Here is a 24,465-nt window from a genome sequence, read left to right as displayed (position 1 = left end):
GCAAATGGCAGAAAGTTTGTACATTTTGCTAAAAAAATCTAATTTGCAATTGGGGTTGAAAAATTTTGATGGCAACTGCATGTGTTTTATAATGGACCCTAAAAGTTACTACAGTGTTTCTCTCCTTATTGTCTAATGGGAAAACAGCAAAAAGTGTCAGTTTTGTTCACATCAACCAATCATTTCATTTCTATTATTACAATCTTGCTCTGAAAAAAGAAAGCTTATCTGCTCTGGGCTTTCCTATTTTTAAAGCACCACTCCAGAATTTATTTTTTTTTAGCACTGGAGTGGTGCTACTAATCTAAGTTCCCTGCCCCTAGTATTATACTTACCCGCCACTGTCTTCATCTGCTCATCGATCTCTAGCAGTTTGTGACCAGCTGAATTGCTCCATTGCTTGCTGAGCAACCTAGAAGTCACTACTCAATGTTATCCAAGAGGAGAAAAATGTAGACAATGAACCATAGTAAAATAAAACATGACATTTTAATAAATATATGGCATACAAGTATGGTCCTCTGGATGGCCCCTTACCCCATTGATGTAATCACACCATACACCTGTAAAAGAGGACGATATATATACAGATCCTCTAGATCAGAGGTCCCCAACCGCCGGTCCGCGGACCAGGACCGGGCCGTTGGGGTTTTTCAGCCGGTCCGCGGCGCCGCTGACAGTTGTAGAGGATCAGCAGGGAGAAAGCCAGCATGTGATCAGTAGCCTATAAGAAAAGAGGAGGAGGGACTGGCAGTGAATAGATAATTAGCCATGCGGCCCTACTCGCAGAATGTGCTCAGGCAGGAGCAGGGACAAGCAGGTCATGTGTGTCCAGCGCTCCTTCCCCTCCTGCTAGCTGCGAGTTGGAGGGGGAGGGGCTCTGGATGCTAATGGGCAGCTAGATATGACGTCAGGTGTCCCACCCTTATGACTCCTGTAGCTGTGTTCTGGTGTCGTGAGGCCCAGCAGCAGATTTTCTGGTTAAAGTGAAAAAAGCAAATAACAATGAAAATTCATAGCAGCAGTGGCTGTGTCCAGTAGCAGTAGTAGTGGTCATCATCATCAGATGGGACCTAGATGGGACCGTCTTGTTGCAGGAAAACAAGCCCAGTGCTCCCACTGATCCAGGGAAACAAGCCTGGTGCTCCCACTCATTCTGAACCTATGGTAAGTTGAATCACATTCTCATTATAAATGTCATAATTATATGATAAGTATGCACTAAGCTCCACCCCTCCATAACCCCACCCACATATGACCAAAGCCCCGCCCCCACCCCCACCGGGCCATTGAAAACTGGTCTTGCTTAAAGCCGGTCCCTGGTGCAAAAAAGTTTGCCGACCACTGCTCTAGATGGTTCCCACCCCCCCCCCCACACCTCAATGATCTAATTATGCCACACACCTATTAGGAGCAGTATTATATACAGTGGGGAAAATATTTGGTACACTGCCAATTTTGCAAGTTTTCCCACCTACGAAGAATGGAGAGGTCTGTAATTTTTATCGTAGGTACACTTCAACTGTGAGAGACAGAATCTAAAAATAAAAAAACAGAAAATCACATTGTATGATTTTTAAATAATTAAATTGCATTTTATTGCATGAAATAAATAAATAAATTTGATCACCCACCAACCAGCAAGAATTCTGGCTCTCACAGACCTGTTAGTTTTTCTTCAAGAAGCCCTATTACTCTGCACTCATTACCTGTATTAATTGCACCTCTTTGAACTCGTTAGATGTATAAAAGTCACCTGTCCACACAATCAATCACACTCCAACCTCTCCACCATGGCTAAGACCAAAGAACTGTCTAAGGACACCAGAGACAAAATTGTAGACCTGCATAAGGCAGGTATGGGCTACAGGACAATAGGCAAGCAGCTTGGTGACAAGGCAACAACTGTTGTCGTAATAAGTAGAAAATGAAAGAGACACAAGATGACTCAATCTCCCTCGGTCTGGGGCTCCATGCAAGATCTCGCATCTTGGGGCAAGGATGATTATGAGAAAGGTCAGGAATCAGGCCAGAACTACACGGGAAGACTTGGTCAATGACATGAAGAGAGCTGGGACCACAGTCTCAAACATTACAGTTAGTAACATACTACTCCGTCATGGATTAAAATGCTGCGGGGCACGCAAGGTCCCACTGCTCACTCCAGCACATGTCCAGGCCCATTTGAAGTTTGCCAATGACCATCTGGATAATACGACTGCATCGTATTGAAGGGAGGATTGATGGGGTCATGTATCACGAGATTTTGGCTAATAACCTCCTTCCCTCAGTAAGAGCATTGAAGATGGGTCGTGGCTGGGTCTTCCAGCATGACAATGACCAAAAACACACAGCCAGGGCAACTAAGGAGTGGCTCCGTAAGAAGTATTTCAAGGTCCTGGAGTGGCCTAGCCAGTCTTCAGAACTGAACCCAATAGAAAGGCATATCCCTGAAGAAGGAGGTAGTTCAACTCTGAAACGCATAGCATTTTAATAAATATAATTTTTATACTCAATATTTTGGTACCCATCCCTTGGTCCAGAATTGGCAGTGCTTTTTAAACCCTCTTTTTTCAAGTTCTCTATTATAATTTCTGGGTCCTAGTCCTGGATCCAGTGGGTTGAGCAGCAGCTATTGGAGTGTCTATATGTTATCAGAGTTGTGCCTGGAATTGCACAACTCACATAGGTGAGTAGATTACCGTATTTTTCGGACTATAAGACGCACTGGACCATAAGACGCACATAGGTTTTAGAGGAGATAAAATAGAAAAAAAAATTTAAGCAAAAACTGTGGTCACGATGCACTGTTAAGGGGGAATGGGTCTGCTGCTGACACTGGTATAGGGGTAATGTTCCCAAATTCTGTTAATATCCCCCATCCTTATAGATATGCCCCCCCTTCCTATTATACATGGCCCCCACCCCCATCCTGGTATGCATGGCACCCCTCCATCCTTATATGCGTGGCACCCCTTCATCTTGGTATGCATGGCACCCCTCCATCCTGGTATACATGGCACCCCTCATCCTTATCCTGGTATGCATGGCGCCCCTCATTCCTATCCTGGTATGCATGGCACCCCTCCATCCTGGTATGCATGGCACCCCTCATCCTTATCCTGGTATGCATGGCGCCCCTCATCCTTATCCTGGTATGCATGTCACAGCAATCCCCATCCTGGTATGCATGGCACCCCTCATCCCTATCCTGGGATGCATTGCACAGCAATCCCCATCCTGGTATGCATTACACCCCTCATCCTTATCCTGGTATGCATGGCACCCCTCATCCTTATCCTGGTATGCATGGCACCCCTCATCCTTATCCTGGTATGCATGGCCCCTCATCCTTATCCTGGTATACATGGCCCCCTCATCCTTATCCTGGTATGCATGGACCCTTCATCCTTGTCCTGGTATGCATGGCACCCCTCATCCTTATCCTTGTATGCATGGCCCCCTCATCCTTATCCTGGTATGCATGGCACCCCTCATCCTTATCCTGGTATGCACGGCCCCCTCATCCTTATCCTGGTATGCATGGCACCCCTCCATCCTTATATGCGTGGCACCCCTCCATCCTGGTATGTATGGCACCGCTCATCCCTATCCTGGTATGCATGGCGCCCCTCATTCCTATCCTGGTATGCATGGCACCGCTCATCCTTATCATGGTATGCATGGCACAGCAATCCCCATCCTGGTATGCATGGCACCCCTCATCCCTATTCTGGGATGCATGGCACAGCAATCCCCATCCTGGTATGCATGTCACCCCTCCATCCTGGTATGCATGGCACCCCTCATCCTTATTCTGGTATGCATGGCGCCCCTCATCCTTATCCTGGTATGCATGTCACAGCAATCCCCATCCTGGTATACATGGCACCCCTCATCCCTATCCTGGGATGCATTGCACAGCAATCCCCATCCTGGTATGCATTACACCCCTCATCCTTATCCTGGTATGCATGGCCCCCTCATCCTTATCCTGGTATGCATGGCATCCCTCATCTTTATCCTGGTATGCATGGCACCCCTCATCCTTATCCTGGTATGCATGGCACCCCTCATCCTTATCCTGGTATGCATGGCCCCCTCATCCTTATCCTGGTATGCATGGCCCCCTCATCCTTATCCTGGTATGCATGGCACCCCTCATCCTTATCCTGGTATGCATGGCCGTCTTAATCCCCATCATGCTGCACATAAAAAAACACTCCTACTCACTTTCCTTCTCTGTCCTGTCTGCCAGCACGGATTTCGCCATGTGAGCTGCGCGGTGCACAAGGTGAGATCAGCTGCTGGAAAAGTCACTGCTCCCCACGCCGGGACTGTGTGCGTGGGGAACAGTGACTTAATGCTCCTTAATAGCCGGCACACAGCGTAGCCGCAGCGCGGCTCCTGCTGCTGCCGGGCGATCACATGTGCCCGCTATTAAAGGGCATGAATATTCACCCCTCTCCACTCCCAAGGGCGTAGAGAGGGGGTGGATATTCATGCCCTTTAATAGCGGCCACACACGATCGCCCGACAGCAGCAGGAGCCATGCTCCGGCTACACTGTGTGCCGGCTATTAAGTACAAGTATTTCTTTAGCAGAGGGGACAGTGTAGGCTGCAGCAGGTAGCTGCTGCCTCCTGTGCCCTGCTCCCGCGTCGCTACCGCTCCCCCCACACCCCACACAGTATATATATATATATATATATATATATATATATATATATATATACCCCCCCAACATTCTGACTATAAGACACACCCCCCATTTTCCTCCAAAATTTTGGAGGAAAAAAGTGTATCTTATAGTCCGAAAAATAGGGTACTTGCTCTACTCTGTTCTCTTATTGTCTGACCTGCACAAGGAGCGCTTCCCCTTTCTCTTTTTTTTCCCATTTTCACCTCTAACTTCCAGTCAGTCAGAAGTTGTGGTCACAAGATGCCAGTGCGGGACCGGAGCTTTTGCGGGACAGCTGAAAACAGCGGCTGGTAAGTATAATACTAGTTTCAGGGAACTTATATTAGTAACACCACTCCAGCGGTGTGAAATTAGAAAAAAAATGTTGGAGTGGTGCATTAAGCATTGCCTGCTTAGACAACACCTCAATAATAGATAACTGAGGGATTGTATGTTAATACTTCTGAAACAGAAAGAAAAGCCCTACAACTTTGACAACATAACCATGCAATGAAATTGTATAGGGAAACATAGCCTGAAAAAAATGTGTGCCTGGACATACTGACTAGACACACTTTCAGGGTTCGCTCACATGACCATATAAATCACACGAGTGCAATCCGGTAAAAATAAGGTATTGCACTCAGACCAATGATATCCAATGAGGCAGTGTTGATCAGAGTATTTTTTTCAGTATGAGGGAAAAAAAATCACAGCATGCTGCAATTTCAGTCATAAATGGAACGAGACTCACAGTGGGTACGGAAAGTATTCAGACCCCTTTAAATGTTTCTCTCTTTGTTTCATTGCAGCCATTTGGTAAATTCTAAAAAGTTCATTTTTTTTCTCATTAAAGTACACTCTGCGCCCCATCTTGAATGAAAAAAAAAACAGAAATGAAGACATTTTTGCAAATTTATTAAAGAAGAAAAACTGAAATATCACATGGTCATAAGTATTTAGACCCTTTGCTCAGTATTGAGTAGAAGCACCCTTTTGAGCTAGTACAGCCATGAGTCTTCTTGGGAATGATGCAACAAGTTTATCACACCTGGATTTGGGGATCCTCTGCCATTCTTCCTGCAGATCCTCTCCAGTTCCGTCAGGTTGGATGGTGAACTTTGGTGGGCAGCCATTTTCTGGTCTCTCCAGAGATGCTCAATTTGGTTTAGGTCAGGGCTCTGGCTGGGCCAGTCAAGATTGGTCACAGAGTTGTTCTGAAGCCACTCCTTTGTTATTTTAGCTGTGTGCTTAGGGTCATTGTCTTGTTGGAAGATGAACCTTCGGCCAAGTCTGAGGTCCAGAGCACTCTGGAAGAGGTTTTCATCCAGGATATCTCTGTACTCGGCCGCATTCATGTTTCCTTCAATTGCAACCAGTCCTGTCCCTGCAGCTGAAAAACACCCCATAGCATGATGCTGCCACCACCATGTTTCACGGTTGGGATTGTATTGGGCAGGTGATGAGCAGTGCCTGGTTTTCTCCACTCATTCCGCTTAGAATTATCACCAAAAAGTTCTATCTTCGTCTCATCAGACCAGAGAATCTTATTTCTCATAGTCTGGGAGTCCTTCATGTGTTTTTGAGCAAACTCTATGCGGGTTTTCATATGTCTTCCACTGAGGAGAGGCTTCCGTCAGGTCACTCTACCACAAAGGCCTGACTGGTGGAGGGATGCAGTGATAGTTGACTTTGTGGAACTTTCTCCCATCTCCCTACTGCATTTCTGGAGCTCAACCACAGTGATCTTGGGGTTCTTGTTTACCTCTCTCACCAAGGCTCGTCTCCCACAATTGCTCAGTTTGGCTGGATGGCCAGGTCTAGGAAGACTTCTGGTGGTCCCAAACTTCTTCCATTTAAGGAATATGGAGGCCACTGTGCTCTTAATAACATTGAGTAATGCAAAAATTATTTTGTAACATTGGCCAGATCTGTACCTTGCCACAATTCTGTCTCTGAGCTCCTTGGGTAGTTCCTTTGAGCTCATGATTCTCATTTGGTCTGACATGCACTGTGAGCTGTGAAGTCTTATATAGACATGCGTGTGCCTTTCCAAATCAAGTCCTATCAGTAGAACCATCTCAAGGATCTCAAGGAAATCGACAGCATGTGACTTAAATATGAGTGTCTGAGCAAAGGGTCTGAATACTTATGACCATGTGATATTTCAGTTTTTCTTTTTTAATAAATTTGCAAAAATTTCTTAATTTCTGTTTTTTTTCAGTCAAGATGGGATGCAGAGTATACTTTAATGAGAGAAAAAATTAACTTTTTAGAATTTACCAAATGGCTACAATGAAACAAAGAGTGAAAAATGTAAAGGTGTCTGAATACTTTCCGTACCCACTGTATGCAAGTTTATGGGAGCGAGTAAAAAAAAGGAAGGCACACAGACCATCCATATAATGTCCATTTCATATGCACACATGTCAATTGACTCAGGAAATCAAATTATGCCAACACAGGAAGTTCTGCTACAGGGAAGCAGTGGGTACCTACAAAAACCAAGTAAAAGCCCACAGCCACGCCTCCACGGATACCAGCAACATGCCGAGAAGCCCCAATGTCAAGATGCTGATTGTCCTGGTGCAGGAGAGGAAAGAGTTGTAGGACAGTAGGGACCCCGTATATGTGGACCATGCCAAGAAGGATGCAGCATAGACCTACCTCTGCCGCCAGATGTTCCCACATTATGAGGACAGCACACGAGGTCCAAATCAATAAGTAAGTGACTCGCCCCCAGAGCCGTGGGGTACTCGGCAGCCGGGCCTATGGATGCTGATGGGGGATATCACGGTGGCTGGCCCGGTCCGTGGCCCAGGGCGGTCAACAACAAGGGGAATTATTTATAGGGGATTTGTAAAGTGTTCGTGACGCCACCTGTGGAATGCGGCTAAAGGGAGCCGCCGCTGCGGAGCAGTCCTCTGAGGCAGATGTTAGGGCAGCTTATGATGGAACGGCTCCCCACAGGTGGAGCGGGCCTCAGGGCAGCGTGAGGTAATGGATGGTGGTGCAGGGGAGAGACGGCCAGGACGGTTCAGGAAGAAATGACGGACACTCACATGGGGGGTTCGCTTCGGTACCTTTACTGGTGTAGATGCAGTATGGTCCATTGTACACGTTAGGCAGGGTGCACTTCAGGACTCTCCCCAGTGAGCGGGTATAGGGCCTCCTGATCTGTTGCTTCCACTTGCTAAGCTTCTGACCTGCCTGGAGCTAGGTCTGGCTTAATTACTGCCTCTCTCTCTCTCTTGCACCTGCTGACCTGGTGGTAGGGCCTTCTCTTAGAGATCACTCTCCCTGGACGCTGGGGCCTCCGTGACTCCTAGCCCTGGTACTGTAGTCAGCGTTGGTCGTCCTGGGACTTGTAGTCCTCCAGGTGTCCGGTGGTCCCTACTGGGTGTAAAGGGACCCGGTAGGCGCGGACCCGGTGTCTGGTGTATATCTCGGGGTGAGCCTGGTACGCTCCTCTGCCCCCTCAACTCCTCTCTCCTTTCCTCTTTGCCGTCAGCCACACTCAGGGCCCTCACTACGGCAGCAGCAGACGAGCTGCGTCTTCGCTGCTCTCAGCGTCAGCACACTCTCAGACTCTCTCTCAGTCTGACTACTCACAACTCACTGAACTAACTCACTGACTGAGCTGCCTGGCTCCACCCTCCCTATATATCTCCCTAACGGGCTCCCTCTGTTGGTCTGAGGTGGTAGGGTGGAGGTGTGTGAATGTGTGAGGGCCTCTTGTGGAGTACCTCACACAAGTCCATCCATGCACCCTACTGGGTTCTGTGACATCTGTGCGTAGCAGGGCGCCACACAAGTTTGCCAATTTTAAACTTTAGTATGTCATTGGCTTGCTCTATACATAAAAAATTTTTCTTTTGGTCTTTTTAAACAAATAGTAACTATACACAATGTGCAAACATACAAAAACATACATATTGCCATGAAAAATTATATATCTTCACCTGCTCCCCGCCATGTAGTACTGTGCTGCGCTGGCAAATAGTGGCCACCCTATCATGAGTATTTGCCTCCTTAATGTCTTAATGTTTTACTTACATCAATACATTACGTAATTTACTCTATACTGGGCAAGCGTCCCTGAAAACACACAGTAAGTGATGGGTTAACAGAACATCTGAGCAACTACCAACAATATATGAGCAAAGGCACAGTAAGGTCTTATATCTGAAATGGGGAATATTTTAATCATTGCATGATGGCTCTTGCCATTACCATACTGTCCAAGTAACATACTGAATCCCGAATTCAAATATACAAACCACATGGTCAAAATGGCCACCTAGATTTTATTTTACAAAGTCTTACTTTTTCCTTGTCTTTCCAGTGAGTGATGCAACTAGACAATGGAGAAGCTACCGGGACCAATAACGGAGTAAGAGGCAGCAGCGAGGAAGGAGCAGGGATGCGGCCCCCAAGAAAAGGCCACATTTATATATGATTCACCTGAATTTTCTGGCTCCCATTATCAAGCTGCGTCCGTAAGTGCAGACCTTTATATGGAAGTTATTATTGAATTGGGTACATATGTTTTGGACTTTAAGCAATTTTGCTCATTTCATATGGGAGAGGGAGGCTGGTCTGAAGTCTGAGGTGGCAGAGGCTGAAAAGAAGGCTGAAGTAGCCACTGCATCAGCTTTGGAGACACAAGAGGAGGAGGAAGGATGCAGCAGCACCATAATGCCCTTGGACACCTCCTCGCAAACTGTCCCGGATGCAAGAAGAGACCGTCGAAGGAGGGACTCCCCCACAACCAGACGCAAGGTAGATAGTCAGGTCATTGACTATCTATATCACACAGTCACTGATGATGGGGAGGTGATCTTTTGTCACAGCATGGCCCGGGATTTTCTGGAAAAACCCAGCCCTGTTAGATTGTGGACCAGGGCAGCTTTGCATAATTCTGCCTTGCCCCCTATTGACACCCAGGAGGTGTTTGGAGAGGTGACAACTCTCACCATTGATTGGTGAGAGTGTTCGGCATCATCCACCACCACCACCTCAAATTCAACACCAACCTGCCCACTCAGCCAAACGCTCCATGTCTGGACCAGGTGAGGGGAATCAACCTGGGGCCCCAAGCCATGGATATGGAGTGGATCACCAGCACCATTCTATGGTCCCAGTGACCATCGGTTTTATGGGCCTCCACATGCGCCTACATATATCCCCTCCTACAACCCTCTTCCTTCCACACATCTTCTGTTCGTCCACCTCACCCAGGCACCCACCCTCATGATTTCCCCCAGTCCTGCCCCTCTATCGAGATCCTTGTCTAGTTATTATAATGTATATGTTTCCTTTCTGTCAACATTTTTGTTTTCTTTAGTGGCAAAAATGGCCGTTGTTTTTTTTACATAGTTTACAGTTGCCAAAAGATGGCTTTGATTTCCTTTTGGGAGATATTTGATCAATAAAACAGTTATTTGAGTTGACTGTGTCCCTTTCTCTTCATTATTTTTCTCTCAATTCAAGGTTTCATCAAAATATATTATACAACATACATTTTTTAAAGTACACATTGTTCTTTATCATAGACAATATGACATACATCACAAATTCAAAGCATCAAAAGAGTCTTGCCAGGGAGTTTCTCCCTCTGGCATAACAAAATAGCTAGCATATATTTTATGCACCTGAAGGTTCACAGCATCTATGGGCAATATCTGGGACATCATCTTCCACAAGCACTGGACATTTGTGGATACCGATGTAGTTATGGAGGATGACACAGGCTTTAATTCCGGCATTTAAATTTTGTTCGCTTAATTGGAGGACACCCATCAGTACCCTCCGTTTTGGGTACAAAATCCCAAAGGCACATTACACCAACCACTCAACTGGCACAGGCAAGTCTGTAATTAAAGTTGCAGCGACGGAGTTCCAAACCTCAGCGGGGATAGGGTCTCAGATCATGTCTGGTCAGATGGAACGCCTCATCCACAACCACAACAAATGGAATGGGTTCACCACTGGAGAACGGCAGGAGCTGTATTCTTTGTCATTACACATGTGTATTGATGATTAGCCAGCTTTAATGCCCATAACATGGTACGATAAAGTAGCACCTGAATGTCAGACTAGCCTTGTCAGTCTCATCCATACTAATGGCTTTATGTGGCAGATGCCTCTCCGATAGAATTGCATTATGGATAAGTATCTGCCTGTTTTTCTCAGCATTAAAGGGAATCTGTCACCCCCTGGGACTTATCTGACCTCTAATATGGGCATACAGGTGATAGTAATGTAAATCTATACCTACCTGTATGCCTCATATTAGAGGTCTTGTTGCTGTGAAATCAGTGAATATGAATAGCGGTACCAGAGCGCCAATAACAGGGCAAAAATATTAAAAGGACTGATTTATTAATACACACACACACACAACGCGTTTCGGTGGACACAGCCACCTTCATCAGGTGTGACAAGCAGCAAACAATTGATCCTTATATACATTTGACTAGGTATACAATTACTTAAAAGGGGCGGGGCCAGATACAGAGTATTACCTCTATATTAACCCCTTGAGTTCATATATGCTCAATAGAGTAAAAAGGATTGTTATAAAATAATGCCTAATGAAGCATATAGGGTTCTTATAAAAAGGATTCGCTGTAAAAAAAAAGCAAAAAACTTGTGAATCCTATAATCTTAATACTTCATAGGATATATTGTCATCTACCACCCTATATTTTAGATTATATAAAATAATAATAATAATAATTTTTACATACAACATAAAACAATGCATAAATATAAAGTATAAAATTACAATCAGTTTCTATAATTGTAATTAGGAAAAGTAGACGAAGAAAGGAAAGAGAAAAAAAAAAAAATAAAAAAAAATAATAATAATAATAATAAAAAAAATATATAAAATAAAAAATAATAATAAAAAATAAATAAATAAATAAATAAAAAAAAAAAATCCAAAAAAAATAAAAATAAAAAAAAATAAAAAAATTTTCTTTACATTTTTCTCCTTTCTCTCTCTCCTCCCTCCTCCCCTCCCTCTCTCCTTTCCCCTCTTCCCTCCTTCTCTCTCTCCTCCCCCCTCCTCCTCCATATAAAAGATATATATAATAAATTTGCTAAAATATGAAAACAATTATTTAAAAAGTTGTCTTTTCTATATTAAGGTTCAAACCTTCAGGAGACAAGGTTCCCATTTTGAAAATCCAATAATTTTCACGTGTAATGAGACGATTTAGTCTATCAGGGTGTGTATCAACTATATGATCAATGATAGTTAGTTTTAGGTTATTAGGATTTTTTTGATGTTCTTTTAAGAAATGATTAGAAACGCTATGTAGGGGAAAGCCGTTTCTAATATTTTGGTGATGTTTATTTAATCTTGAGTGCATTTCCTGGATAGTGCGGCCAATGTATTGCAGGCCGCAGGTGCACTGGAGCAGATAGATCACATATGAGGACTGACATGTAAGTCTAAAGCGAATGGGATATATCTCTCCAGTGACCGCAGAGACGAATGTTTTGGCTCCGTTATCAATGGATTGACAGCATAAGCATTTAGGGACATTACATTTATAACATCCATTATTGCTAATAGGAGCTGGATGGTTCGGTCTTCTACCAATTGTTGTATTGCTAGGGGCTATATAGTTTCCTAGATTTTTACTCCTCCAATATATGACATGAGGAAATTCCGGTAAATGACCAGTTAATATTGGATCATTACTTAAAATGAACCAGTATTTTTTTAATAAACTGGATAACACTTGCGTAGGTTTACCATAAGTAGTAATCAGATTTAAACTGAAATCGTTGTTTGGCTCTTGGCTGGTATTCTTGGATTTGTTGATACACAGGTTCTGTGATAGGGATGGGTGCGGTAGAGCTGCCTTTAACCTATTGTTTTTTCACCTGTGGGAGCAATTTAATTAGAATCACTACCCTGGTTTTCCAAGCTGCGCTGCCTTAACCCCTCCGGAATGCTGCCGGGGGTGTTGGTGAAGCTGGGCGTCTATCTCGGCATTACATGCTACTAACCTGACCACGTGATATACCACCAAGAGATCAGGATCTGTGAACGCCGCTGGAAATAGATGACAGCCACCAACAGAGCGGAGCTTGTGGAGCTTTACACTGGGGTTGTGCAGAGGTGCACAACTTCATAAGGTTAGTAGCCATCCCCACACCCCTCTAACAATTGCAATACTGAGTCACCCATTGCGCCTTGTTCTCTCCTCTCTTTACATATTGTTGCTGTGAAATGTCTTTTTATTCCTACAAGTTTCTGATGTGATCCAGTCCCGGACTCGCCTCCTATGTGAATTACAATGCTTCCCCCCTCCCCTGCATGTCACAGTGCCTGGATTTGGCTGCTGCAACTGCACATTGTAATTCACATAGGAGGCGAGCCCGGGACTGGATCACATCTCTAATATGAGGCATACAGGTACGTATAGATTTACATTTCTATCACCTGTATGTCCATATTAGAGGTCAGATAAGTCCCAGGGGGTGACAAATTCCCTATAAGGATACCAAGATATGGCAATGTTGATGACCGTAGATAGTGTTTGGCCAAGGAAACTAAGTACAGCAGATGAAAGATGTATAATGCTTAGTTCCCTTTGAAATTGAAAGATGTCCAGCAGTGCCATAAGCTCAGAATTGGCAGCAATCAGTAGGACCCAGCTTCACCAATCTACTACCCGAAACCATACCATTGACATGGAAACAAGGCCAAATGACTCAACTGTGCATGAAAAAAATGGGAACTGTGTGAAGAAAAATGGCAGATTGTTCTCTAGACTGAATTTGAAATATTGGGCTGTAATAGAAGCCAGTTTGTTTGCTGAAAGCCTGAAGAGCTGTACAATAATGAGTGTCCACAGGCAACAGTGAAGCATGGTGGAGGTTTATTGCAAGTTTGGGGCTGTATATTAGCAAAATTAGTTGAGGGTTTGGCAAGAATTGTGTCTTCATTTCTGAAAAATGCAAGCAGACACTTATCTATCATGCAAGAGCAGCTGGGAGGCCACTGATTGGCTCCAAATTTATTCTGCAACAGGACAATGACCCCAAACACACAGCCAATGTCATCAAGAACTATCTTCAGAAGAACAAGGAGTCCCAGAAGTGACGTTATAGCCCTCAAAGAGCCCTGCTCACGAAGTCTGACTGGGACTAGATGAAGAGACACAAGGATTTGCACAAGTCTACATCCACAGAAGATCTGTGGTTAGGTCTCCAAGATGTTCGAACTACCTCCCTGCTGGGTTTTTTCAAAATCTGTGTGCACATATACCTAGAAGATTTGATGCTGTGTTGAAGGCAAAAGCTGGTCACACCAAATATTGACTTGATTTACATTTCTCCTTTGGTTATGTGCACACAGTGCGTTTTTGGTGCGTTTTTTCAGCACGGAAACGGGCCAAAAACGCATTGCATACCTTATCCCGTGACTTCCTATGACATTTAGCAAGTTCTGTGCACATGATCAGGAATTTTCCTGAACAGATTTCATGTGCGGAAAAGAACGCAGCATGTCCATTCTTTGTGCGTTTCCACATGCATTTTTGCCTATACAATGCATTGGAAAAACGCATGGCAAATGCGCAGGCAAAAATGCACAAAAAACGCATGTAAAATGCTGCGGATTTTCCGCAGCATTTTTGCTGCCAAGAGGTGCAGAAACGCTGCAGAGATTTCTGCAAGCAATTCCTGAACGTGTGCACATAGCCTTTGTTCGTTCACTTTGCATTTTATTAATTGATTAACTATTAAGCGTATGTGAGCACGTTCAGGATTTGAAGCAGAAATTTCTGCATTTCTGCATCTCCTTGGCAGGAAAAACACTGTGGAAAAAAGACACGTTTTGCCGCCATTTTGACATGTTTTTGACACATTTTTTTAATGCGTTTTTGTACATCAATAAATGCTTTTTGGAGCTACATAAAGTTATTTGAAAAGGAATGTGGGACATTGCGTTAACCCTTGGATTACCATCAGAACTGGGGTGAGTATATTGGTTAATTTAAGAATGTGTCGGTTGGATTTCATATAAAGTGTTTGCTCTGTGTCTGTGTGTTTATTTAACTCTTTACTTTAATTACGTTTGATGATGACAGGGTCTGATTGACACCTTGTCATCACCAAACAAAAGAGCTAGGTGTCAGCTAATGCCATTTTCCCAATCTTCATTAGCATTTCCATTCATGTAATTTCTGGGGCCGCTGTGAGCTGCTATTTTTAGCCCAGGAAGGTGCCATTAGGCAAACATGGTCCCTGGCTATTATTAAAAGCTCACAGCTGTTTCGTTAGCTGCTACGTCCCCACGAACAGCAACAAGCAGCACTTTGGACACAGCCTATTTTTGCTGCGCCCAAAACGCAGTGTTTTAATGCTGCACTTTTGTTGTCGGTACATGTGAATCCACCGCATATAATGACACTTCAATCAGTCAAAATCTGCATCGGAGACTAGCGTGTCCACTACAGAAATTGACATGCTGCGGGTGAGTTTGGGTATGTGGCCATGATCAGGAGCCGCTGCGGGTTTGATGCTGCGTGCTTATGCAGCGTCAAACCCGCAGCGTCCAGATGTTACAGTATAGTGGATGGTATTTCTAGAATCCCATGTCCACTATGCATGCATCTGAGGCTATGGATCACCTGTGGACACTGACATGCGGTGCGTCTTTCAGGATCGCAGCATGTCAAATTCTTTTGTGGAATCGCTAGTCTCTGCAACAGAAATTTGACCATTAGAATGTATTGAATGCAGTAAATCCGCATGGTTTAATGAACACATGTGGATTTACCTGCGTTCAATAGAATGCACCGTTTTGGACACAGCAAAAATATGCTGCGTCCAAAGCGGTGCTACATCCATGTCGTGGGCACATAGCGTAATTTAAAAAAAAAATATATATATATGGTGTAGGCTCCCGCGTCATTCTCATAACCAGCAGAGGGAAAGCCGACCGCTGGGGGTAGATATTAGAAGTCGGGGAAGGGGCCATTAGCCAAAACTGTTCCCTGGCTATTAATAACCGCCCACAGGAGTTTGTTTAGCCTTTACTGGCTAGATTACAGGGGAAGCACAGAAAAAAATTGACATAGGGTCCCTCCCACTATAAAATCTAACCAGAAAAGGCTAAACAGACAGCTGTGGGCTGATATTAATAGCCAGGTAAGGGGCATGAATACTAGCCCCCTCCGCGGCTAATAATATCACCCCTCAGCAGTCCCAGAAATGGCGCATCCATAAGATGCGCCAAATCTGGCGCTTAGCCTCCGCTCTTCTCACTGCCTTGTAGCAGTGACGAGTGGGGTAATGGGGTTGGGGTTCATGTCAGCCTTGTATTGGCGGCTGATGAGAAGCCCAGGTTAGTAATGGAGGGCGTCTATAAGACGCCCCCATTACTAACCGCGTAGTAAAGTTTTTGCCGCTTTTTCAATAAAAGACACAGCCAGAATAAAGTATTTTAATGAAATAAAGTGACACACGGTTTTTTTTTTTTATTTCACGCTCAGTCTCCGAAGCCCTTGATCTTCTGTAAAAAAAAAAAAAAATAAATTCAAATAAAAAAACATCCATATCCCTCACCTGTCCGCCGTCACGTCATAGTCCACGATTACTGCTTTCACCATTGTTCCTTAGCGATCCGGGTCACTTCTACAGCAGTGACATCAACAATCACTGATGTCACTGCTGTAGAAGACAGAATGTACACTGACAGCCGTGTAATCTCTCCTGTCAGTGTACATTGCTGCTGCAGGAGTGAGGTCACTGGGGTTCATCAGCTGATCAGCCCCTGAGACCTCAGCATCAGTACTGGTGGGAACATTCTTGAGAATGCTCCCACGCAGCATCGGTGCTGTAAAGGGAGGTCACGTGAGCTCTCAGCTGATCCTCCCCAGCCGACCCGAGTACCACTCTATGCAGCATTTTCGCGGCCCATTGACTTTAATTGAACCGCAGCAAATCCGCAGGTATAAATATTATACCGGCGGATTTGCTGCGGTTCAATTAAAGTCAATGGGTGGGAAATGCTGCGGAAATGCTGCATAGAAAGGATATCCTGCATTTTAAAACACAATGCCAATCCTGAGCGGAAATTTCCACATCTCATGTGAACAGCACATCAGGATTGCCATTGCATTAGCTGATAAAAGAGAACTTCGAGAAAACCGTAGCATAGTCATATAGACAGAAACCATATTGTTTTATGCTACTATAGGGACTGTTTTATAGACCAACCGCTCTATGCGCTATCAGAAAGGAGGGCGACCCGAGGGTCAAAAAAATGAACGGTACTAGGTCATCAATATGTGAAAAAATGTATAAATATCTTTATTAATGTCATGATTATAGACAAATGGAATAAAGTGCGTCAGACAAATGAATAAAAACCAACACCTAAGGTGCTCATAGTGGTATATATTGGACTGATATATTAAATCCAGAAATATGCAGAGGGTATGCACACTACATAGTACACAATATAATAAATCAGGTGCTATCTATAGGCTATGTTGCTTAATTTGCATATATTATACAATCCACATAACATATTATCTCAATAACTTGAAGTTTAAACCAACCACATAGATCGCCTCCCCCATAAAAATAACAACTAAAGTGCTTATGGCGGTGGGTACTGGATTAATGTATTTAGGTTATTGAATATAAGGACATGCAGTGGGTATACTTAATATAAAGTACAAAATGTGAGAAGTCACATGCTATTTATAGGTCATATGGCTATATGTCATCGATTTACATTGATTATATTATCCCACATAACCATGGCAGTATAACCATTGCATTATATTACCTTAGTCTCATAGGGTCCAGTCCCGCCACACACTGCACCTCCCCCGACGCGCGTTTCGGCATAAGCCTTTCTCAGGGGGTGCATTAGCTGGCAGACCGATTATCAAGTATTTTTGATGCATTTCCGCAAAAAACCGCCGCGAAAACTCATCAAAAACACTACATGTGCACTTAACCTTAACACTTCTATTTTTGAAAGCATTTACTTTGCAGTATTTTTTCCACGCATGCCTAAAAACTTTTGCACCCCATGTGTATTCACACTGTGCAGTCAAATTGCGGCTTATTGCTGCAATTACAGTATACTAGCTGCAAAAGCAGTAGTTTTTGAGCAGCTATCGCAAACTAGGGCTGGGGCATATGGCCTATGTATTGCAATCTCAATTTTGATTCCTAAATTTAGGATTAATGCCTTTACACGTACAAACATTGTCAAATTTTCAAATGTATAGTTTTGGTAATATGTACTGTGACGAAACAGCTTCTAATCTTAATCAGCCAGACGTCTAGATTTGTTAAGCCAAGAGAATTACACTTTTGTGTTTGTGTTGACTTTGGAATGTATGTGTTTCTTTGGCTGGTCAAGAAGTACAGTGACTCAGGGTAAGAATAATGAATGTTTGCTAAATATGTTGATTGACCATTGTGTGGACCCTGTGGCTTGTTGACTCACAAAACAGGAGGACAAACTACACAAATTCATTAAATGCTCAAACAATGAGACCTGAGCGCTGCACCTTTCCCGTCGACCTGTGACTGATAACCTTAGCCACATATGTAAATATAAAAAGGGGTTTTCTATCCTGCTGCAAAGAGAATCAAAGATCAGACATTTTTCAGGACAGCAGATGGATAGCATTGCTCGATCCAGAGAGGCACAGATTTGGATTCTACAGCCTAAGGGTATATGGCCCTGACTGGAAGGATACAGATCTGCGCCATTGACCATCAGAGAACCCATGGATACATTTGAGGGGACCAGGTTGGGACAATGAGGTCATCTGGCCCCATGGATATGTTGTTTGGGGTTGCCAGGTGGGACCCTCCGGTCGCCTGGAACCCATGGAGACGTTCAAGAGAAGCCAGATTGGGTCATCTGGCTCCATGAAAACTCTCAGAGAGACCAGGGTGGGACCCTCGGGTCTCCTGCCCTTGTACCTCGATGGACTGTCAGCTTCCTAAGCTTGCCGCTATCTCCTCTCTGTGGGGGCCCGCTGGTTGAGGTAGTTAGCCCTGTAAGTCCCAAAGTCGCAGTTGTTCTATCCCCGGCAGGTGAGCAGAAGGGTGAGACTGTGTAATTTTGCACCATCTAGGGTATTTGCTGGAACTGTTCTATCTGTTTATTGTCCGTTGGGTGGTTCAATAAAGTATTGCCACACTGTTTTACCCTCACCCTGTGTTGTCTGAGTAGTATCACGCCCACGGAAGACCCCGGATCTTCACATGTACATTTTGCTACTTCTTGGACAATGGAAAAAATAAAAAAAATATTATTTGGGGGGGGGGGGCATTCCAAGACTCAAACCATTTTTTTTTATTTTTCCTGAAGACTGAACTACAAGAAGGCTTTTTTTCAGCTAAATGCATTATTTTTCTTTTAGGCTTACTTTTTATTTTTATAGGCATGTAAAAAAAAAAAACAGACAATGGGTTTAAATGTGACGGGACTGTCAGTAAAAGAGAGGCAGAGGGTGTGCAGCAGGCAGCATGCCCCCAGGTCAGGATGAAAGAGGCAGAGGGTGTGCAGCAAGCAGCATGTCCCCAGGTCAGCAGGGGTAGAGGGTCTGCAGCAGGCAGCATGTCCCCAGGTCAGTAGAGGCAGAGGGTCTACAGCAGGCAGCATGTCCCCAGGTCAGCAGGGGCAGAGGGTCTGCAGCAGGCAACAAGTCCCCAGTTCAGCAAGGGCAGAGGGTCTGCAGCAGGCAGCATGTCCCCAGGTCAGCAAGGGCAGAGGGTCTGCAGCAGGCAGCATGTCCCCAGGTCAGCAAGGGCAGAGGGTCTGCAGCAGGCAGCATGTCCCCAGGTCAGCAAGGGCAGAGGGTCTGCAGCAGGCAGCATGTCCCCAGGTCAGCAGGAGTAGAGGGTCTGCAGCAGGCAGCATGTCCCCAGGTCAGCAGGAGTAGAGGGTCTGCAGCAGGCAGCATGTCCCCAGGTCAGCAGGGACAGCATGAGAGAGGCAGAGTGTGAGCAGCAGGCAGAATGTCCCCAGATCAGCAAAGGCAGAGGGTGTGCAGAAGACAGCATGTCCCCAGGTCAGCAGGGACAGCATGAGAGATGCAGAGAGTGTGCAGCGGGCAGCACGTCCCCATGTCAGCAGGGGCAGAGGGTCTGCAGCAGGCAGCATGTCTCCAGATCAGCAAGGGCAGAGGGTCTGCAGCAGGCAGCATGTCCCCAGGTCATCAGGTGCAGAGGGTCTGCAGCAGGCAGCATGTCCCCAGGTCAGCAGGGGTAGAGGGTATGCAGCAGGCAGCATGTCCCCAGGTCAGCAGGGGCAGAGGGTGTGCAGCAGGCAGCATGTCCACAGGTCAGCAGGGGCAGAGGGTGTGCAGCAGGCAGCATGTCCCCAGGTCAGCAGGGGCAGAGGGTGTGCAGCAGGCAGCATGTCCCCAGGTCAGCAGGGGCAGAGGGTGTGCAGCAGGCAGCATGTCCCCGGGTCAGCAGGGGCAGAGGGTGTGCAGCAGGCAGCATGTCCCCGGGTCAGCAGGGGCAGAGGGTGTGCAGCAGGCAGCATGTCCTCGGGTCAGCAGGGGCAGAGGGTGTGCAGCAGGCAGCATGTCCCCGGGTCAGCAGGGGCAGAGGGTGTGCAGCAGGCAGCATGTCCCCGGGTCAGCAGGGGCAGAGGGTGTGCAGCAGGCAGCATGTCCCCGGGTCAGCAGGGGCAGAGGGTGTGCAGCAGGCAGCATGTCCCCGGGTCAGCAGGGGCAGAGGGTGTGCAGCAGGCAGCATGTCCCCGGGTCAGCAGGGGCAGACTGTGTGCAGCAGGCAGCATGTCCCCGGGTCAGCAGGGGCAGACTGTGTGCAGCAGGCAGCATGTCCCCGGGTCAGCAGGGGCAGACTGTGTGCAGCAGGCAGCATGTCCCCGGGTCAGCAGGGGCAGACGGTGTGCAGCAGGCAGCATGTCCCCGGGTCAGCAGGGGCAGACGGTGTGCAGCAGGCAGCATGTCCCCGGGTCAGCAGGGGAAGGGGGTCTGCAGCAGGCAGCATGTCCCCGGGTCAGCAGGGGCAGGGGGTCTGCAGCAGGCAGCATGTCAGCAGGGGCAGGGGGTCTGCAGCAGGCAGCATGTCCCCAGGTCAGCAGGGGCAGGGGGTCTGCAGCAGGCGGCATGTCCCCAGGTCAGCAGGGGCAGGGGGTCTGCAGCAGGCGGCATGTCCCCAGGTCCCCAGGGGCAGGGGGTCTGCAGCAGGCGGCATGTCCCCAGGGGCAGGGGGTCTGCAGCAGGCAGCATGTCCCCAGGTCAGCAGGGGCAGGGGGTCTGCAGCAGGCGGCATGTCCCCAGGTCAGCAGGGGCAGGGGGTCTGCAGCAGGCGGCATGTCCCCAGGTCAGCAGGGGCAGGGGGTCTGCAGCAGGCGGCATGTCCCCAGGTCAGCAGGGGCAGAGTGTGTGCAGCAGGCGGCATGTCCCCAGGTCAGCAGGGGCAGAGTGTGTGCAGCAGGCGGCATGTCCCCAGGTCAGCAGGGGCAGAGTGTGTGCAGCAGGCGGCATGTCCCCAGGTCAGCAGGGACAGCATGAGAGATGCAGAGAGTGTGCAGCGGGCAGCACGTCCCCATGTCAGCAGGGGCAGAGGGTCTGCAGCAGGCAGCATGTCTCCAGATCAGCAAGGGCAGAGGGTCTGCAGCAGGCAGCATGTCCCCAGGTCATCAGGTGCAGAGGGTCTGCAGCAGGCAGCATGTCTCCAGATCAGCAAGGGCAGAGGGTCTGCAGCAGGCAGCATGTCCCCAGGTCAGCAGGGACAGCATGAGAGATGCAGAGAGTGTGCAGCGGGCAGCACGTCCCCATGTCAGCAGGGGCAGAGGGTCTGCAGCAGGCAGCATGTCCCCGGGTCAGCAGGGGCAGAGGGTCTGCAGCAGGCAGCATGTCCCCGGGTCAGCAGGGGCAGAGGGTGTGCAGCAGGCAGCATGTCCCCGGGTCAGCAGGGGCAGAGGGTGTGCAGCAGGCAGCATGTCCCCGGGTCAGCAGGGGCAGAGGGTGTGCAGCAGGCAGCATGTCCCCGGGTCAGCAGGGGCAGAGGGTGTGCAGCAGGCAGCATGTCCCCGGGTCAGCAGGGGCAGAGGGTGTGCAGCAGGCAGCATGTCCCCGGGTCAGCAGGGGCAGAGGGTGTGCAGCAGGCATGTCCCCGGGTCAGCAGGGGCAGAGGGTGTGCAGCAGGCAGCATGTCCCCGGGTCAGCAGGGGCAGACGGTGTGCAGCAGGCAGCATGTCCCCGGGTCAGCAGGGGCAGACGGTGTGCAGCAGGCAGCATGTCCCCGGGTCAGCAGGGGCAGACGGTGTGCAGCAGGCAGCATGTCCCCGGGTCAGCAGGGGCAGACGGTGTGCAGCAGGCAGCATGTCCCCGGGTCAGCAGGGGCAGACGGTGTGCAGCAGGCAGCATGTCCCCAGGTCAGCAGGGGCAGGGGGTCTGCAGCAGGCGGCATGTCCCCAGGGGCAGGGGGTCTGCAGCAGGCAGCATGTCCCCAGGTCAGCAGGGGCAGGGGGTCTGCAGCAGGCAGCATGTCCCCAGGTCAGCAGGAGTAGAGGGTCTGCAGCAGGCAGCATGTCCCCAGGTCAGCAGGAGTAGAGGGTCTGCAGCAGGCAGCATGTCCCCAGGTCAGCAGGGGCAGAGTGTGTGCAGTAGGCAGCATGTCCCCAGGTCAGCAGGGGCAGAGTGTGTGCAGCAGGCAGCATGTCCCCAGGTCATCAGGGGCAGGGGGTGTGCAGCAGGCAGCATGTCCCCAGGTCAGCAGGAGTAGAGGGTCTGCAGCAGGCAGCATGTCCCCAGGTCAGCAGGGGCAGAGTGTGTGCAGCAGGCGGCATGTCCCCAGGGGCAGGGGGTCTGCAGCAGGCAGCATGTCCCCAGGTCAGCAGGGGCAGAGTGTGTGCAGCAGGCAGCATGTCCCCAGGTCAGCAGGGGCAGGGGGTCTGCAGCAGGCAGCATGTCCCCAGGTCAGCAGGAGTAGAGGGTCTGCAGCAGGCAGCATGTCCCCAGGTCAGCAGGAGTAGAGGGTCTGCAGCAGGCAGCATGTCCCCAGGTCAGCAGGGGCAGAGGGTGTACAGCAGGCAGCATGTCCCCAGGTCAGCAGGAGTAGAGGGTCTGCAGCAGGCAGCATGTCCCCGGGTCAGCAGGAGTAGAGGGTCTGCAGCAGGCAGCATGTCCCCAGGTCAGCAGGAGTAGAGGGTCTGCAGCAGGCAGCATGTCCCCAGGTCAGCAGGAGTAGAGGGTCTGCAGCAGGCAGCATGTCCCCAGGTCAGCAGGGACAGCATGAGAGAGGCAGAGTGTGAGCAGCAGGCAGAATGTCCCCAGATCAGCAGAGGCAGAGGGTGTGCAGAAGACAGCATGTCCCCAGGTCAGCAGGGACAGCATGAGAGATGCAGAGAGTGTGCAGCGGGCAGCACGTCCCCATGTCAGCAGGGGCAGAGGGTCTGCAGCAGGCAGCATGTCTCCAGATCAGCAAGGGCAGAGGGTCTGCAGCAGGCAGCATGTCCCCAGGTCATCAGGTGCAGAGGGTCTGCAGCAGGCAGCATGTCTCCAGATCAGCAAGGGCAGAGGGTCTGCAGCAGGCAGCATGTCCCCAGGTCAGCAGGGACAGCATGAGAGATGCAGAGAGTGTGCAGGGGGAAACACGTCCCCATGTCAGCAGGGGCAGAGGGTCTGCAGCAGGCAGCATGTCCCCGGGTCAGCAGGGGCAGAGGGTGTGCAGCAGGCAGCATGTCCCCGGGTCAGCAGGGGCAGAGGGTGTGCAGCAGGCAGCATGTCCCCGGGTCAGCAGGGGCAGAGGGTGTGCAGCAGGCAGCATGTCCCCGGGTCAGCAGGGGCAGAGGGTGTGCAGCAGGCAGCATGTCCCCGGGTCAGCAGGGGCAGAGGGTGTGCAGCAGGCAGCATGTCCCCGGGTCAGCAGGGGCAGAGGGTGTGCAGCAGGCAGCATGTCCCCGGGTCAGCAGGGGCAGAGGGTGTGCAGCAGGCAGCATGTCCCCGGGTCAGCAGGGGCAGAGGGTGTGCAGCAGGCAGCATGTCCCCGGGTCAGCAGGGGCAGAGGGTGTGCAGCAGGCAGCATGTCCCCGGGTCAGCAGGGGCAGAGGGTGTGCAGCAGGCAGCATGTCCCCGGGTCAGCAGGGGCAGAGGGTGTGCAGCAGGCAGCATGTCCCCGGGTCAGCAGGGGCAGAGGGTGTGCAGCAGGCAGCATGTCCCCGGGTCAGCAGGGGCAGAGGGTGTGCAGCAGGCGGCATGTCCCCGGGTCAGCAGGGGCAGACGGTCTGCAGCAGGCGGCATGTCCCCAGGTCAGCAGGGGCAGGGGGTCTGCAGCAGGCGGCATGTCCCCAGGGGCAGGGGGTCTGCAGCAGGCAGCATGTCCCCAGGTCAGCAGGGGCAGGGGGTCTGCAGCAGGCAGCATGTCCCCAGGTCAGCAGGGGCAGGGGGTCTGCAGCAGGCAGCATGTCCCCAGGTCAGCAGGAGTAGAGGGTCTGCAGCAGGCAGCATGTCCCTAGGTCAGCAGGGGCAGAGTGTGTGCAGCAGGCAGCATGTCCCCAGGTCAGCAGGGGCAGGGGGTCTGCAGCAGGCAGCATGTCCCCAGGTCAGCAGGAGTAGAGGGTCTGCAGCAGGCAGCATGTCCCCAGGTCAGCAGGGGCAGAGGGTGTACAGCAGGCAGCATGTCCCCGGGTCAGCAGGGGCAGGGGGTCTGCAGCAGGCAGCATGTCCCCGGGTCAGCAGGGGCAGAGGGTCTGCAGCAGGCAGCATGTCCCCACGTCAGCAGGGGCAGAGGGTCTGC

The 24,465-nt window shown here is 49.0% G+C and overlaps 1 protein-coding gene across 2 annotated transcripts in view; it reads left to right on the top strand.

Moving 5' to 3' along the window:
• The first annotated feature begins 12,549 nt into the window (after positions 1-12,549).
• The window catches only part of GRTP1 (growth hormone regulated TBC protein 1), an 85,677-nt gene continuing 73,761 nt past the window's right edge, over positions 12,550-24,465 (top strand). The window contains exon 1 of one of the 2 annotated variants that reach the window (XM_073664411.1): positions 12,550-12,837. The gene's annotated coding sequence lies outside the window, so the exon portion shown is untranslated. Of the gene's footprint in view, positions 12,838-13,046; positions 13,118-24,465 lie in introns of those variants that run through there. The other variant, XM_073664413.1, reaches the window with a different exon arrangement.

This window comes from Phyllobates terribilis, unplaced genomic scaffold (genome assembly GCF_046119375.1).
Source record: "Phyllobates terribilis strain yellow unplaced genomic scaffold, ASM4611937v1 Scaffold_2__4_contigs__length_985480577, whole genome shotgun sequence".
Lineage (NCBI taxonomy): Eukaryota > Metazoa > Chordata > Amphibia > Anura > Dendrobatidae > Phyllobates > Phyllobates terribilis.
Note: the sequence above shows the minus strand (reverse complement) of the source record. Positions and strands in the feature narration are given on the sequence as shown.